At 45.1% G+C, this 12364-nt stretch overlaps 1 non-coding gene across 1 annotated transcript; it reads right to left on the reverse strand.

Moving 5' to 3' along the window:
* Positions 1–8143: 8143 nt before the first annotated feature.
* TRNAT-CGU (transfer RNA threonine (anticodon CGU)) lies at positions 8144–8216 on the reverse strand. The gene has a single exon. It is a non-coding gene; the product is annotated as a tRNA-Thr (tRNA).
* Between the last annotated feature and the right edge of the window lie 4148 nt (positions 8217–12364).

Below are 12364 nucleotides of genomic sequence, written 5' to 3' on the forward strand. Positions count from 1 at the left end.
ACACAAACTGATAAGCAAGAAGCCTATCAATGAGCTAGCACTGACAGCGAAAGTACAGGAATTCAGAGTCTCACTTCAGAACAGGTACTTGACTCTTATTGAGAAAACCAACGTTAGCGTAGATACAATGATAATCTCACGAGCATCATTACGGAGTGTTCAGTGGAAGTTGGAGGCACGATAGTTAGAGAAGACACTGACAAGCTCTCCCAGAAAACGAAGAATCTCATTAAGAAGCGTCAACGCACGAACGTCTCAAGTACAACAAAATAGAACTGGCAGAGCTTTCTAAGTTGATTAATAGGCGTAAGGTATGCGATCTAAGAAACTATACTATGGACATAATTGAACACGCTCTCAAAAATGAAAGCGTCAAAGCAGTGAAGAGGAACCTTGGGACAGGCGAAAATCGGATGTTTGAACTAGGGGACAAACAAGGCAAAATAAATTTTAATATAGATAGGATTGTTAAAACAGCGGAGGAGTGTTACAGAGATCTGTACAGTAGGCAGGAAAAGCATGACATTAATACTATAAGAACTAGCAGTCACCCAGATGACACCCCACCAGTAATGATAGAAGAAGTCAGAAAAGCTTTGGAGAGCATGCAGAGAGGCAAAGCTTCTGGTGAGGATCAGGTAACATCAGATCTGCTGAAACATGGAGGACAGATTGTGTTAGAGAAACTAGCCACCCTGTACGAGGTGTCTCCTGACGGGAAGAGTACCAGAGTCTTGGAAGAACGCTAACATCATCTTAATACATAAGAAAGGAGATGCCAAGGACTTGAAGAATTACAGGCCAATCAGCTTGCTCTCTGTAGTATACAAGCTATTTACAAAGGTAATTGCTAACAGAGTTAGGAAAACATTAGAATTAAATCAACCAACAGAACAAGCAGGATTTCAAAGAGACTGCTCAATAATCGACAACATTCGTATTATCAATCAAGTAATAGAAAATGGTCAGAATACAGCCAACCACAATAAATAGCCTTCATATATTACAAGAAGGCGTTTGATTCAGTAGAATTATCAGCAGTCATGCAGACATTGCGGAATACGGGCGTGGAGGAACTATATATAAACATCCTGGAAGAAATCTACAGGGGATCAGCTGTGAACATAATGCTTCATAAAAGAAGGAACAGAATACCATTCAAGAAGGATGTAAAGCAGCGGGATGTAATCTCCCCAATGCTATTTACCGCGTGCTCACAGTAGGTTTCCAGAGGCCTATAACTGGACCAGTAAGGGGTAAAAGTTAATGGAGAGTACTTTAATAACCTGGGCTTCGCCGATGACATTGCATTGCTGAGTAACTCAGGGGACGAATCGCAATTCATAATTACAGAGTTAGACAAGGAGAGCAGACAGGTGGGTTTTAAAATTAAGCTGCAGAAAACAAAAGTAATGTACAACAACCTCGGAAGAGAGCAGCGCTTTGAAATAGGTAATAGTGCACTTCAAGTTGTAAAAGACTACGTATACTTAGGGCAGGTAATAACCGCAGAATCGAACCCCGAGATTGAAGTATCTAGAAGAGTAAGAATGGGGTGGAGGACAATTAGCAAGCACTCTCAATTTGTGACAGGTAGACTGCCAATATCCGTCAAGTAGAAGGCATATAACAGCTGTATCTTGCCGGTACTTAGCTACGGAGCAGACACCTGGAGACTTACAAAGAGGTTTCAGCTTAAATTGAGGACGACGCAGCGAGCAATGGAAAGAAAATGGTAGGATTGATCTTAAGAAACAAGAAGAGAGCAGAGCGGATTAGAGGACAAACGGGGTTGAGGATATCATCAAGGAGAGGAATTGAACATGAGCCGAGCATGTAGTGCGTAGACAGCATAATCGCTGCTCACTAAGGGTAACTAACTGGCTTCCCAGAGAAAGCAAGCTGGTTAGGGCGAGACAGAAGGTTAGGTGGGCAGATGATATTCTGAAGTTTGCGGGTATATATTGGCAGCAGCAAGCACAGGACCGTGTTAACTGGCGGAACATGGGAGACATTTGTCCTGCCGTAGACGTAGTCAGGATGATGATGATTATGATGATGATTAGTGGCTGGCATCGGGTTAGCGCATTTCAAATGAGCCGCCTCAAGAAGCGGACCGACCGGACTGACTCACGTGACTGTTGCCGTGCACAACGTTGCACGGTTTTACTGCGCTACTTGCAGCAGACCGAAAGCAGCTGGAGCCACAGCAGCAACAACGGCATTTGATAAATCTTTCGCCATAGGCTCCGAGATTGTATACGTGTTTTTGGTTCAACTTTGCCCTGCTAGATAGCACCACCTGCCCACTGTCACTACACAAAAATGGAATTTTCCATCCACTCGTGCCATTCCCAATAGTAACGCCCGGCGGTTCTTTTTTTGTGAATCAAATAGAAACGAACAGGCAGTATCTTATTGCTTATCTTAATGCACTGAAAGGAATATATTTAGTGCAGCTAGATCAATTACTAGTGATTATTTGAAGGCGGTTCGTCTGATGCCATCGGGATCATTCCTCGAATGTCCTACTGTGGCGCTTTTGTTCTTGAGCATTCACCTTAATTTCTTGTACGTATGGCACTGTTATTGATAATGCTGCTACGGTATGAGCCGGGTTGTAGTATGTGCCGGGGAGGTAGAAGAGGAAGACGACGTTGTCTGGTGCGGCCTGAGGACTCCATCTTTACCGCGACTGCCGAACTTCATCCTCACCCTGTAAATGAATCCACCTATCCTTTAATTCAACCGTAACAGTTTTGTGGCGGAGGTGCTGGATAATCAACCAAGCAACACGACGCTTCAAGCGCCTGATCTACGACGAAGCCGCTGCCTTGCTGGACTGCCGCCGTTACCACTGGCAGCTGATATGTCTCACGGCGAAGAAGGAAACCGGATCCCCGCAGCTGCTGACCTTCTACCAGTCCCAGCAGCACCGCTAGTACCAGGTTCGCGTGCGGCTAATCCCTGGTTGCGTCAGGATCTGATAGTGTCTCGCACATTCGGTGGCGAATCTGGCGAGGACGTGGAATTCCTGGCTCACACACTACAAACGGGTGAGCAAATACTACCATTGCGATGCGGCGACCCAGCTGACCAATGTAGTATTTTTCTCAACGGACACAGCACTCGTGTGGCACGAGAACCACGAAGATGCCCTCACGTCACGGGATCGCTTCGTTTCTGAAATAAGAGCGTGCTTCGGAGACTCCGTAGCTAAGAGAAAGCAGGCGGAACAAACGTCACTGCAGATAGGATCCCAGGAGAGACGTGCACGACCTATGTCGAGGCAATCTTGAAGCTCTGCAAGATTGTCAACCCTTTTATGTCAGAGGAAGACAAAGTTAGCCACCTGTTGAAGGGCATTGCTGAGGACGTGTATCAGTTCCTCATCAGCAAAGGCAGCCTTGCTACGGTGACCGACGTCATAAGCCACTGTCGCACATTCGAGACCCTGAAGATGCGACGTATCACCCCCAAGTTCGGTCGCCTACCGAATGTATCCACCGTGGCAAGTGTTGACAAATACACGCCGCTTGATCTCGCGTCGACAATACTCCAGATCGTTCGAGAAGAGCTTATTCGACACGCTCGCCTGACACCGTACGAGCCTACACACGTACCGCCTCCCTCTTGCCCTTCCGTGTCAATTGCCACAGCAGGCAACGATGACTGCGACTACAGGCCACCCTCACCACCGAAGTCGCAGCGCAATAACTACCCACTGCTGAGGTACGAAGACCGCTTCAGTTACCCTCATCAGCCAGCCAACACCTATTACGACCCGAACGAAGATGCACCCGTACCACCACCACGTCGGCGCAATGCCTTCCAGGAGTACAATGAATACCGCCAAGCCTTTGTGTGCTACCAATGTGGTATTGCCGGGCATATAGCTCTGTTCTGTCGTCGACAGAGAGCCAACATCCCGATATCGTTCCCCATCAGAGTTTCCGCCAGCGGGCACTGGTCACAACAACGGTCATTGGGTCGCCTATTCCAGGAGTACCTCACTGCGGGGAAATCACCGTGGTAGTTCTCCCGCTTCTGACCGTAGTTTGAAGCCTCCATCTGGCCGACTGCATCGTTCCCCTTCGCCGCGACGAGGCCTGTCATCACCGCCGCCGCCAGAAAACTAGCCAGCACGACCGATGGAGGTGAGGTCACACAACAGGATTTGCCTCAGATGCCTCCGCCAGTTATAATGTCCAAGAACAAGATACGTGTGGAAATAGATGGCTTTTGTACAAGTGCTTTGTTGGACACTGGTGCTACGATATCAGTTATGAGTCTTTCTTTCAAAAGTCACATTGGCCGCAAAGTTATGTTTACTTGGGGCGAATCAACAAGGTTTCGTGGTGTTGGTGGGGAAGTACTTCATCCTGTCGGAGTTGATGCCGTCAATGTCTTATTGGCAGAAAAGGTGTTCCCAACAGAGTTTCTTGTGCTGCAACATTGTATCCACGATGTGATTCTCGGTCTTGACTTTCTCCAAGGATGTGGCGCTTTCGTCGACTGTAGAAGCGGTGAACTTTCCGTCAGCGGCGACATTGTTCCTGCCCTCGTCGATGAGGCGCCGGAGGCCGCGAAGGATGCTCCGATTGTTTCCGATGAGCTGACAGTGCCGCCATGGTCAATGAGGTCAGTTGCGGTGTTCACCCCAGAATCTGCCACATCTTTTGACGCCATCGTTGAACCGGCCATCGTTCAATGTGCTAAGAAAGGCATACTCGTCCCTCGCAGTTTGGTATCTGTTGATGAAGGAGCAACCTTTTTGTGGGCACTGAACTGTTCGCCAATGCCGGTTGTGCTCCCTCGAGGAAAGAAGCTTGGCGTCTTCGAAGATTCCACTGAAGGTTCTGTAGCGGTCGTTAACAACGATAAAAGCGAGAAAGGAACAGTCTCTGGCAAACGCAGTTGCTCTTACGAGTCGCAGATCCTCGGCATGATTAGCGCCACTTTGCGGTCACACGAGCAGCAAACATTACGCCATCTGTTGAGGCGACATGCTTTTGTGTTTGACTTTTGCCAAGAAGAGAGGTCACTACTTTTACCATGTTCTCGCGCTCACCACAGGATTGACCGCAGCACTGCCCATCCGATCCGACAAAAGCCTTACCGAGTGTCGTCATCAGAACAAAAAGTTATTGCAGACCAGGTTCAGGAAATGCTGAAGAAGGGTGTTATTGAAGAGTCATGTAGCCCGTGGGCAGCACCGGTCATCTTGGTTAAGAAAAAAGATGGTGCCTGGCGATTCTGTGTTGATTACAGAAGACTCAATGCCGTGACCAAAAAAGTTGTATATCCGCTGCCTAGAAGGACGATGTTATTGACTGCTTACACTCGGCTTCGTACTTTTCTTGAATAACTCCTACAATCAGGATATTGGCAGATACCTATGCACCCTTCAGACAAGGAGAAGACCGCATTCGTGACGCCTGATGGACTGTACCAATTAAATGTGATGCCGTTAGGGCTTTGCAACGCCCCCGCCACATTTGAAAGGTTTATGGACTCTGTTCTTCGTGGTCTTAAATGGGAGGCGTGCTTATGCTACGTCGTCATTTTTGGGCGTACCTTCGAAGAGCACAACGTCCGTTTAAGCCTTGTTTTAGACTGTGTCGGAAAGGCTGGCTTGATTTTGAACTCTAAGAAATGCCGGTTTGGTGAAAGACAAGCTTTAGTACTCGGTCACCTAGTTGACTAAGATGGTGTCAGGCCGGATCCCCACAAAATCGAAGCAGTCGGCACATTCAAACCACCCCAGACACTGAAGGAACTTCGCAGCCTCTTGGGCCTATGTTCCTACTTTCGCCGCTTTGTGCCCCGATTCGTGGACGTAGTACACCCACGGACGAGCTTGTTGCGAAAAGACAGCCCATTCGAATGGACACCTGATTGTGATGCCGCCTTTGCTGAACTGAAATTTCTACTAACATCTGCGCCTATTCTTCATCATTTCGATCCTTCTGCTCCTACAGAAGTGCACAGTGACGCAAGTAGAATTAGCATCAGAGGTGTGCTTGTTCAGCGCCATGATAATGCAGAGCATGTTGTTGCTTATACGAGTCGATCTATAAGCAAGGCTGAAATGAAATATACGGTGACAGAGCAAGAATGTTTAGCGGCTGTGTTCGCCATTCAGAAGTTTTGAGGTTACCTCTAAGGTCGTCCATTCACGATTGTGACAGACCATCATTCATTAAGTTGGCTTGTTACCCTCCGAGACCCTTCTGGTCGCCTTGCTCGATGGGCTTTACGCCTTCAAGAATTTGATTTCAGCATTTCGTACAGAAGTGGACGACGTCATTTGGACGCTGATTGCCTTTCTCGCCTGCCTATGACCACGACACAGGACAGTGCAGATACTCTTGACATCTGTTTTGCTGTGGTCTCTCACACGTTTCCTGACGCCAATATCTTCAAACGAGAACTATTGAATGAATTATCTTTAGACCCATTGTTCGTTGACACTAGGAATCTCAAAGGCAGTGGTCGCTTTCGCATTCGTGATGGACTGTTGTGCAAAACGAATTACTCAGCAACCGGCGCACGTTATTTACTGGTTGTACCTCAAAGTCTTTGATGCGACGTTCTCCGTACTATGCACGATGATCCAACGTCAGGACACCTTGGGTTCATTCGCACCTTGCATCAGTGCAGCAGCGTTTTTACTGGCCCCGAATGCGAGATTTTACAAAACAATATGTCTCGAGCTGCGAGAATTGCCAGCGCTACAATCAACCTACCAGTGCACCAGACGGCCTTCTTCATCCCGTAGAACCGCCTACTACGCCTTTCGAGAAAGTGGGCATCGACATATTGGGCCCGTTTCCGCGATCTTAGAACAACAACCACTGGATAATAGTGTGCGTCGACCACCTTACCAGATACGCCGAAACCGCTGCGATACCATCTTCTACAGCTGATGGCGTCACTGCCTTTTTGTTACGCTCCGTTGTTCTTCGCCACGGTCCACCTCAAGTAATCATTAGTGACCGCGGTCGCCAAGTCATCGCGGACGCTGTGGAAAAATTGCTTCGCTTCTGCACTTCACAGTTCAGACATTCGACACCATATCATCCCCAGACAAATGGTCTTGAAACGTACCAATCGAACTCTTACTAACATGCTCGCAATGTACGTCGCGTCCAATCACAAAAACTGGGATGAGATCTTACCTTTTATTACTTATGCATACAATACAGCGAAGCATGAGACTACGGACTTCACGCCCTTCTACCTGCTCTACGCTCGATTACCACGCAGCTCCCTTGATACAATCCTCCCAATTAAGCTTCATACCGATGAGTCCGTGGCCGAAACATTGTGCCGGGCAGAAGAAGCCCGCCAAATTGCTCGCTTGTGAACACTGGCATCACAAGATCGCTTCAAGCAACGATACGATCAACGCCATGATGCCATTTCATTCCGTAAAGGTGAATTCGTGTAGTTGTGGACCCCTCAACGAAAACCTGGTTTATGTCAGAAGTTTTTACCGCAGTACACAGGCCCCTACGTCATTGTAGATCGCTTGACTGACTTGACGTACATTGTGGCACGCTTGACGACACCTTCTCGTCGGTCAAGTCGAACGCAGTTGGTGCACGTGGCTCGCCTCAAGAAGTTTCATCCCTCCAGCGACATAAACTCGCCCAGCGGGCTTCGTCTGTGAACGGTGCTTTGCTACGGTATGAGCCGGGTTGTAGTATGTGACGGCGAGGTAGAAGAGGAAGACGACGTTGTCTGGTGCGGCCTGAGGACTCCATCTTTACCGTGACTCCCGAACTTCATCCTCACCCTGTAAATATATCCACCTATCCTTTAATTCAACCGTAACAATATTGTTGTTTTAGATGTCATGCATTGAGCTTTCACTCTGACGTAAAATGTTATTTGACTTCAGTGTCCCTATAATTGCGAAGCATTTCTGAGCGAGCTTAGGAGAGTAGGAGTCTATCTATCTATCTATCTATATATATATATAAGGGAAAGAAGTGTATACCTAAGGGCTCGTTTTTCCGTGTTTTAACACAATATTAATGAGATATAACAGACAGTAATGCCAAGGAATGTACAGGGGAAGTTATTAAAGCCAATGGAATGTAAATAAGAAGAAAGAAAAGTTGATGAAAAAATTACCAACTGTGAGCAGGAATCGAACCTACGACCTTCGAATTACGCGTTCGATGCTCTAACCACTGAGCTATCACAGCGGCCCTCCCTCTATCCACTTTTGTTTTGGGTTTATCTGTGAATTTAGAAGTAGGAGCGACAGTCAGCGCCATCTATAAGCCAAACAACGAGTGTGAAAACACTCTTATGCGCATGTTTGGCGTCACGTAGCACGTGAACTTATTATGAGCGGGCAGCTGATTAATTGTTCCTCTATACAACCTAAACACACCAAGTCTGCCAGTACGAGACCCTCGTTCAATGAAATAAGGGAAAGAAGTGTATACCTAAGGGCTCGTTTTTCCGTGTTTTAACACAATATTAATGAGATATAACAGACAGTAATGCCAAGGAATGTACAGGGGAATTTATTAAAGCCAATGGAATGTAAATAAGAAGAAAGAAAAGTGGATGAAAAAATTACCAACTGTGAGCAGGAATCGAACCTACGACCTTCGAATTACGCGTTGAACGCGTAATTCGAAGGTCGTAGGTTCGATTCCTGCTCACAGTTGGTAATTTTTTCATCCACTTTTCTTTCTTATTTACATTCCATTGGCTTTAATAACTTCCCCTGTACATTCCTTGGCATTACTGTCTGTTATATCTCATATATATATATATATATATATATATATATATATATATATATATATATATATATATATATATATATATATATATATATATTTATTTATCTATCTATCTATCTATTCAGCTTTGACGTGGTGCTCTTCAGACCGCGTTGTTAATGGTATTTATACTAAATTTACTGTGGCATAGCATGTCTAAAAGGCGTACCTGAATGACTGGTCACATTATGAAAAAATTGAGTCACTTGTCATAAATGACACTGTTTACAAGCCATAGCTACGGTGCTTCTGGGGCCATTTTCTTAACTTGCTATATACGACAATTGGTATGATTAGACATTTTCGCTTACTTAATCTAAATGACAGGTGTTAAGATTGCCCCGTAAAATGAGATGAGACGTGACTGTTGGCGAGTGTATTGACACCAATCAAGACGGAACACAACACGCACGCTGGGCAAGCCAGTCCGCTTCTTCATTGCCGTCTTCTGACCACTGATATATCAGCTACGTAGCATCACCTCCCGGCGGTAAAAGCGCCGTCTCGGTTCATGTTAGGTACGGTCTCCAGATTACGTGGCAGTGTAAATATCATTACGCGCACATCACGTACAGCATCCAGTCAATGCCGCGCTCGTGGTGCCGATCGCTTCACACGCTTGATATACAGCAAATTTTGTAGTGCCTGATGTGGCTGTGTAAAGAATGAAGTATAGATATCTAGATTATTCATTTGCAACGACACTTCCTGTCACACTAACGGCATGCTTGCGACCAGTTCGCTAGCCTCATATTGACCAAAATGTTTAATTGATATGTGGGGTTTAATGTCCCAAAACCACCATAAGATTATGAGAGACGCTGTAGTGGAGGGCTCCAGAAATTTAGACCACCCGTGCTTCTTTAACGTGCACCTAAATCTGAGCCCATGGGCCTACAACATTTCCGCCTCCATCGGAAATGCAGCCGCCGCCGCCAGGATTCAATCCCACGACCTGCGGGTCAGCAGCCGAGTACCTTAGCCACTAGACCACCGCGGCGGGGCTATTGACCGAAAAGAGTATTGCTCCAAGAGCCTGCAAGACAAATGTAAATGACGGGCGGTAACACGAAAATCATGACGTGCATGTCTTGTACATGTGATTTATGTGCTACACTCATCATACGGTGACGACCCTTTCGCTAGCTTGATATGCAGCTAAGTTGGTATCGCGTCATGGGACTGAATAACGAACATACATGACAGGTTATAATATTTTAATCATAATTGACACCTTGCTGGCTGCTTCGCACTACATAGATTCCCACAATACGTCGGGTCAACCGGTTTTTGAAAGTACCATCAATCATATGCTGAGGAACTTTCTTTCAAAGTATCAAGGATGTAAGGAACAAAAGAGAAAGGAAACAAATGGATGTCCACCAGCCTAAAAAGATTTGTATGCTGACCTACATTAGGAAAACGGATGGAGGAGCTTGAAAGATGCGGAGAGAGAGAGAGTAGCTCACAGAAAGTCACAGTTCCCAGTTATCATAACACCATTATTCTAGAACCACCAGTGCAAATTTGTTGTTTTTAAGAACTTGAGGACACCTTTTGTCGCCTTTGTCCGTAATGACTTGTCAAGACGATATTCCTTAGTGTTTCCGCCGTTATTGGTCAGTGATCTCTGTGAGGTAGTGCGACTGCAAGTGATTGTTTCTGCGCAACACTCAATGTATCAAATAAAAAATTGCTTAAAATAGATTTTTGGAAAGGGAAGTCAATTGAATCAGCCAAGTAAACGTGAAAAAGGTGATACTATATAATTTAGAGAAAACATTATATACAGCTGGACTGCTTCTTGACCCGACAAAGCCTGTTTAATGGCTTAGAATGTGATACTCTGGAACAAACATTCTTTGACTAAAAAATACGTGGTGCTGCTCTTAAACTTATTAAAATTGCTTTTTTATAGAAGAAAATATGCTAAAATTGGATGCTTAACGTCAGCAGAAACAGAAATTAAAGATGGCATTCCGGAAGGTTCTTTTCTAGGACAGTGTCAATTATACTTTTTGTAGATTTATATATAATATATCTTAGAAGACAAAATCACATGATGTACGCAAATAACACGAATGGTTTTTTCAGCGTTGAAACAAGTACCAATCTTCACGCTGCTCTAACGAATGATTCCAAGCCTCTCAAACTGGTGCTCTTTGAAGACAAGATTGCGTGAAGCGCAAGTAAAGCAAACAATAGTGTATCTAGGCCGACAGGTAAGTCGTGTGTTAAACTGAATTTTTCTGAACTGAGAACGTGAAACTGAGACCGCGAAAATTTCTAGAACTATCGTTTGAAGAAGACATGTCACAAAACACACCTGTATTGAAATCGCCTCTGGCGAGTGTGAAATTTTAAGCCGCATATAAAATATATCAGAGGTTGAACCGTTATGCTTAAAAAAAAAGCGCCCGGATTTTGTGCGACGCGCAGCAGCTTCATAACGAACTTGAAAGATTGACCTTTCTAGAGCTTTTTTTTCAACCACACTTTGAACTACTAGTAGGAACCCATACATAAATTACCCACTACGCAACAATTCTTCAATATTTGTGTGCGGCTGGGAAGCGTTCACACAGAAAGCCTCAGCAGAAACTCAACTGACGAAAGGTATTATATCAAATTTTTTTGAAGTATTTCGAAATGTTAAAGGGCTCTCTAGTGAACTAAGTGCTCATTTGCTCTATATACGCGACTCAGATAACGATAACTGTGGCAGGAAACTGTATGATTATATCAGTGAATTCCTCTTTAACCACACGGCTATTATTATTCTCAATGAATAAAATTCTTCCCAGTCATCCTAGTGAGCCCTAACACACATCATGAATCTGTCCTTTCATCGTTCCTGACACGCCTTCGTCACAACGAAATTCCCTTTCAAGCTACGTTCGCAGCAAGGATTGGTGTTAGGTGTCCGAACCATGCGACTCTATCCCACAGGAATCAACACGACGAACTGTGCATGCAGCGCAATACTGGCGCAAGGCTGAACCTTGAAGTTCTCTTCAGATGTATCATGTGTTGTTTACTCTTCAGAGGTGGATATAAAACCTAATACTCATGGACCGAGCAGAGATAGCTGGCGTGCAGCAAACCACAAGTCTTTTTACTAGGACGAGTTGCAGCTGTACTTCTTGAGGACGTTTCTGAAGCAATGACCAGAAACTTTTTCTTTTCGACCAAACAACGTTAGAAGACTAAATAGGCTCCGCAAAATTTTAGTTATTTTAATATGTTCCATAGAGTTTCACAGTTCAACATGACTTCCACCCTGTAGTTAATGAGCGCCATGCTCCGTTTAATGTAAACTAGTGCTAACGAACTCATTAGATAACCTCACAATGATGTAAGGCGTGATGGAATGTCTCCGCTGATATCTAAGTGGCAAGAAAGCCTGGCGTAACATGATGACCTTTCATGCAAAGCAGTTGTTTTGATTGATACTTGATAGGGACCACATCAGCTATCGCTCACCCAATACCAGACAACATGAAGTGAATTTATATTAACATTGAGGTTTGTCAGAGTCCACGCATGTATTTTTGTAG

This window comes from Rhipicephalus microplus, chromosome 4 (genome assembly GCF_043290135.1).
Source record: "Rhipicephalus microplus isolate Deutch F79 chromosome 4, USDA_Rmic, whole genome shotgun sequence".
NCBI lineage: Eukaryota > Metazoa > Arthropoda > Arachnida > Ixodida > Ixodidae > Rhipicephalus > Rhipicephalus microplus.